This window comes from Nycticebus coucang, chromosome 9 (assembly GCF_027406575.1).
Source record: "Nycticebus coucang isolate mNycCou1 chromosome 9, mNycCou1.pri, whole genome shotgun sequence".
NCBI classification, from domain to species: Eukaryota; Metazoa; Chordata; class Mammalia; order Primates; family Lorisidae; genus Nycticebus; species Nycticebus coucang.
Window position 1 is genome coordinate 85,300,924 of NC_069788.1, and position 6,234 is coordinate 85,307,157.

Here is a 6,234-nt window from a genome sequence, read left to right on the forward strand (position 1 = left end):
TGTGAGGGAAAGGAAAAGAAGAACAAGGAAAAAAAAGAGGAAAGGAAAAGAAAATAGTGACTAATTCTCACATAAATTGGATTTACTTTTGACCAAAGTACATTACTTAAACATTAATTTTTCCTTCAACTTGTTAATATGTTGTTTAGGATATTGCATCCTCATTTATAAGTGATACATGTTTGTAATTTCCCCTTTACAGTAATATATTTTCTCCAATTTTAATATCAGGTGTACTCAGATCAAATAGTATGATTTTGAAGTATTTCTTCTTTTTCTATTGTCTATAAGATTTGTTGCCATCTTTTTTTGAAATTATCTTTTACTTTTATTTACAAATATTAGTTGTCTATTTTTTGATACTTAAAAAAAAATAAGAAGTTAACTGATGACTCCGTACTGATTCTGAGTCAAAGCCTTTGATAAGAGATATACTCTTATTTGACAATGTGAATGTTACTTTCTTTGCATTATTATTATTATTACTGCTTAATATTTCAATGTAGCAATTGTCTGATTCCTTTTCTGAATGTATTTATGTTCATTCATTCTTTACGAGATTTTTGTTTCTAGTACTTATCTTAAACATTGCTATTGTTATTAAATTTTAAGCCATTTTAATTTTGTGAAGGCAAAAAAATGGAAACCTATTAAACATGTGTATATGTAGAAAAAAAGACAAATGCTGTATAATTTCACTTTTATGTGGAACGAAAAAATGTCACTCTCTTGGAAATAGAGAATAGAAAGGTAGACAGTTGCCAGAATCTGAGGGAAGGGAAATAATGAGGAAAGTACAGATGTGGGTTGAAGGTTACTAAGTTTCAGTTAGAGTAAAGGAACAAATTTTAGTGATGTATTACACTTCATAGTGACCACAGTTAATAATATATTTCAAAATTGTTAACTAGTAGATTTTAAACATTCTTACCATAAAAATGACAAGTTGGCAAAGTGATAGATATGTTAATTAGCTTCACAATCTTTCTACAATATATACATGGAGCAAAATGTCACATTATACCCCATAAATATAGATAATTATTGCCAATTAAAAATGAATAAATATATAAATACATGTTAAACTAGGTCCTCTAAATTAATATCAGCAAAATATGTTTCAAGACAAAAATTGTTATTATGGATTTTATTACTTATAAGGAACATTTAATCAGAATATGTAATAATCATGAACATGAGTGTAACTAACAACACAACTATAGAACACAAAAAGTAAAAATTTGCAGAGTGATAAGAAAAAAGTTGCAAATTTATAATCAGAGTAATATTTTTATTTTTATTTATTTATTTTTTTTGTAGAGACAGAGTCTCACTTTATGGCCCTCACTAGAGTGCCATGGCATCACACGGCTCACAGCAACCTCCAACTCCTGGGCTTAAGGGATTCTCTTGCCTCAGCCTCCCGAGTAGCTGGGACTACAGGCGCCCGCCACAACGCCCAGCTATTTTTTTGATTGCAGTTCAGCCGGGGCCGGGTTTGAACCCACCACCCTCGGTATATGGGGCCGGCGCCTTACCGACTGAGCCACAGACGCCGCCCTCAGAGTAATATTTTTAATAGACCTCTTTGTAACTGTTACAAAAGGAATATTAAAATGTAGTAAAGGCCAGGACTGCTGGCTCATCCCTGCAATCCTAGCAGTCTGGGAGGCTGAGATGGGTCAGTGGCCTGAGCTCAGGAGTTTGAGACCAGCTTGAGCAAAGTGAGACCCATCTATATTAAAAATAAGAAAACTAGCCAGGCATTGTGGTGTGTGCCTATAATCCCAGCTACTCAAGAAGCTGAGGCAAGAGTATTGAGGTTGCCATTAGCTGTGATGCCACAGCACTCAACTCCAGGGTGACAAAATGAGACTCTGTCTCAAAATAAATAAATAAATAAAATTTAGTGAAGATAGAAATTTTGAAAAACATACCGAAAAATATAAGCTATATTAAAATTCTGAAAAAGCCAGAGCATATTCCTTTTTAAAAATATCCATGTACTGGTTACAAACACTGACCATGTAATAACATGAATGAAAGCTTTAACCAATATCAAAAATTTTATATCAAATTGACCATTATCTCTAAATACATTGCATGAAAATCAGAGATCAATGCAAATGATATCTCCCCATCGTACCATGTGTTTAGACACTAAAAAAGAAAAAGGCTACTTTTGGTAGTTCATGTAGAAAAAAAGAAGATATAATGAATAATAACAAATTATTTAAAACTAACAAAATTAGTACCTATAAAAATCTGTCAGGTAAAATTAAACTGTTCTTTAGATGGAAATTTGTAGCTTTTAAGGAATATATTAGGAAATGTTAGAGTTTAAAAATTAATAAAGCACTCAACCCAGTAAGTTAGACAAAAAGCAATAGAGAAAACCTAAATAAAATAGAAGTAAAGACATAATGAAGACAAGAGCAAATACTGACAAAAAAAAAAAAAAGACTATTAAAACAGAAAAACCACTGGTAAGATTAACTGACAAAAGAAGAAACAAGCAAAAATAAATATATTTAGGAAAAAATCATATCAGATATGTAAAAATATTTATGGAAAACTTTATTTTAGTAAATGTGATGATTTAGATAAAATAATTATTGAAAACTATGTGAAAAGAAAGGAAATATCTAAATAGGCCTGTTACCATTAAAAGTATACTTACATATGGATTTTATCAGTCTTTCTCTAGAAAGACATGAGACCTTCTTGTTTTGTAAATGAACTTTACCAGACACTCAGGGAAGAGACTGACCATTTCTTTTGCAATTTTTTTTCTGAGTAAAGGAAAGAATTCTACCCCCTAGACTTTATGATATTAGGATTAGCTCAATTTCAAAACTGGAGAAGGATAGAACAGGAATGAAAACATTATAGATCATTTGTACTGAGATAGAGACAAAAATCATAAATAAAATATTAGCAAACTAAATTAGGTAATTATTAAAAACTATGCAAAAGGGGCAGTGCTTGTGGCTCAAAGGAGTAGGGCACCGGCCCCATATGCGAGACAGAGGTGGTGGGTTCAAACCCAGCCCTGGCCAAAAACTGCAAAAAGAAAAAAAAAAAAAGAAACTATGCAAAAAGATGTATTTTTACATAGAAATGCAAAATTTATTTAAGACTATAAAGCCTATTGCAATACACTACAATATTAACAAATTAAAGGAGAAAAATGTATAATTATTTCAATTGATACTGAAAAACTGTTTGATAATATTCACTACACCACTATGATAAAAATTCTCAATTAACTAATAAGAAAAAATAAAGAAGGGTATCCATTATCAAAATAGAACTATAAAGGTCTCAAAAATTGCATTAGAAATTAATAAAGGAAAATATCCATAAAAATCATCAAATATTAATTACTATGTAATTAATAACATAATTGGAAATAACTATGGGCCAAAGAAGAAATTACAATGAGAACTAGAAAACTAGAAAATACCATAAACTGATTAAAAATGAAATCACAACATATCAAAACGAATGAAATACATAAAGCTAAAGCAGTTTTTTAAATGCTTATAGTAGGAAAAGAGGTACCTCAAATGTATAAAACAATCTTCCAAAAAAGAAACTTAAAGAATAAAAAGAGCTAAGTACACCCAGAACAATCAAAAGAAGGAAAGAATAAAATCTAAGTGCATAATTCATTGATGTAGAAAATAATAAAAAAGAAAAATTTGATGCAGCTAAAATCTTAATTCTTTAAAAAGATTAATAAAACTAATGACTTGCTAGAAAGATGATTGAGGTAAAAAAGGAAGAGGGTACAAATTACCCTCATGGAGAAGAAGAGAAAGCATCTCTATCAATGCTAAAAATAAAAAATGGACAATAATGAAATATTATAAACAACTTTATGCCAAACAAATAATTTTATGAATCTTTTATTATTGTGACACTATAACTGGACGAAGATATTATACTTAAAAGACACTACACAGAAATATCACTCAAGGACATAGATGCAAAAATCATTGAGAATTTCTTCCCCAAATCAAGTACAGCATACACAAAAAGGTCATAATGCATCATAACCAAAAGATGTTTATCCCATCAAGCAAGATTAGTTTAGCCTTCTACAATCATTCAATGTCATTCACTACAATAGTAGGCTAAAAAAGAAAAATTATCTCTATGGATGCAGAAATATATTTGCTAAATTTGATACACATTCGTGATTAAAACTCTGCAAACTAGGAATGGCAGGGAACTTCCTCAGCCTGCTAAAGGGAATCTAGCAGAAACTTAAAGCTAAATTCGTACTTAATAGTGAAAGACTAAATGCTTTCCCCCTCAAAACAATAACAAGGCATAAATGTCCCTGCTTACCATTTGTGTTTATAATATTATTATTGGAGGTCTTAGCTTGTGCAATCAGGCAAGAAAAAGACATAAACGGCATCAAATTAGAATACAAAAGAAGTAAGAGTTTTCATTAATAGAAACGTGATTATCTATGTAGTAAATTCTAATATATATGTACATATATATTTAAGATTCTGTAACTAATACGTGAGTTTAGCAAAACCACAGGATACAGTCAATGTATAAAAATTAAAAGTGTTTCTCATACTAGAAAAGGACATTTAAAAATCAAAATAACAATAAACAATACCCTTTACCAGAATGTAAAAAATAAAAATGAAATACACAGGGACAAATGTAACAGACTATTTACAAGATCTGTGCATTAAAAGCTATAGAACACTGCTGAATTAAGTTAAAGAAATATAGAGATAAAACATGTTATGTGTTGAAAGAGTATTGCTCAATTCAATATTATTAAATTCAACTATGGAATGAATAAAATCTCATTAAAATTCCAGTAGAAATTTTTTGAATTGGAAAGCTGATTCTAAAATTTACATGGTAATATAAAATCTTAATAAACACTTCTTGAAGAATTATAATACCTAAATTTAAGCTTACCATAAAACTACAGTAATCAAGCCATTGTGCTATTGGTGGAGAGACAGACATAATAGATCAATGAAAAGAATGGAAAGTGGAAAAACAGACCTTCACATATATGGTCAATTGAATTTCAACAAAGCTGCCAAAGTAATTCAAAATAATAGCCTTTTCAACTAATGGTACTTAAACAATTGGATGTCCAGATCGAAAACAATGAATCTAAATGCTTACTTAATGCTATATAAATGATGAATTTCAAGTGAATTATACATGTAAATATAAGAGCAACTAAAAACTGTTTTATAGCTAGAAACATAAGAAAAAATAGTAGTGACCTTGAGCTAGGCAGAGATTTCACAAATACACAAAATAAACATGAAAAGAAAAAAATCATAAATAGAACTTCATAAAAATTAAAAACTGCTGTTCAGAAGATAATGTTAAGAAAATAAAGAGACTGGGAGAAAATATTTGCAAATTGTCAGTATTCATATATAAGGAACTCCCACAACTCAATAATAATAAGGAATAGCACCTGACTTTTAGAATTGGGTCTTTAGGAGCTGGGCAGACATTTCACCAACGAAGATATGGGGAAGGCAAATAAACGCATGAAAAAGCACTCAACATCATTTGTCTTTAGGGAAAAATAAATTGGAACTATAATTTAAAAAGCAGCGTACAGCCCCTAGAACGTCTACATTTAAAATGACTCAGACTACCAAGCGTCTGTGAAGACACAGAGCACCCATAACTCCTGAAGCTCTCATGCGTGGCTGCTAGGAATAAAAAATGGTGCAATCATGTGAAACACAGTCTCTTAGAAAGTTATCATGTTTACCATATTATAACTAGTAATCCCATTCATAGGTGGTTGCCCAAGATAAATAAAAACTTATCTCTACCCAAAGACTTTGATGGCGTTAAAATTATAACACTCCGGCTATTGACTGCTTGTGGCAAAGGCATTTGAAAAACAGGAGGAAACCTTCACGAATTTGTGTATCATCCTTGTGCAGAGGTCATGCTAATCTTCTCTGTATCGTTCCAATTTTGGTATATGTGACAAATTGTGGTATATGTATATTATGGAATACTATGCCGCCATAAAAAGATGGAGACATTACATCTTTTATGTTTACCTGGATGGAGTTGAAGCATATTCTTCTTCTTCTTTTTTTTTTTTTCCTTCTGTTGTTGCAGTTTTTGGCCCTGGCTGGGTTTGAACCCGCCACCTCTAGCATATGAGGCCAGTGCCCTACTCCTTGAGCCACAGTCGCTGCCCTGAAGCAT

The 6,234-nt window shown here is 30.9% G+C and overlaps 1 non-coding gene across 1 annotated transcript; it reads right to left on the bottom strand.

Annotated features, from left to right (window-relative positions):
• Positions 1–5,915: 5,915 nt before the first annotated feature.
• On the bottom strand, positions 5,916–6,020 carry LOC128595072 (U6 spliceosomal RNA). The gene has a single exon (XR_008382761.1). It is a non-coding gene; the product is annotated as a U6 spliceosomal RNA (small nuclear RNA).
• Positions 6,021–6,234: the final 214 nt, after the last annotated feature.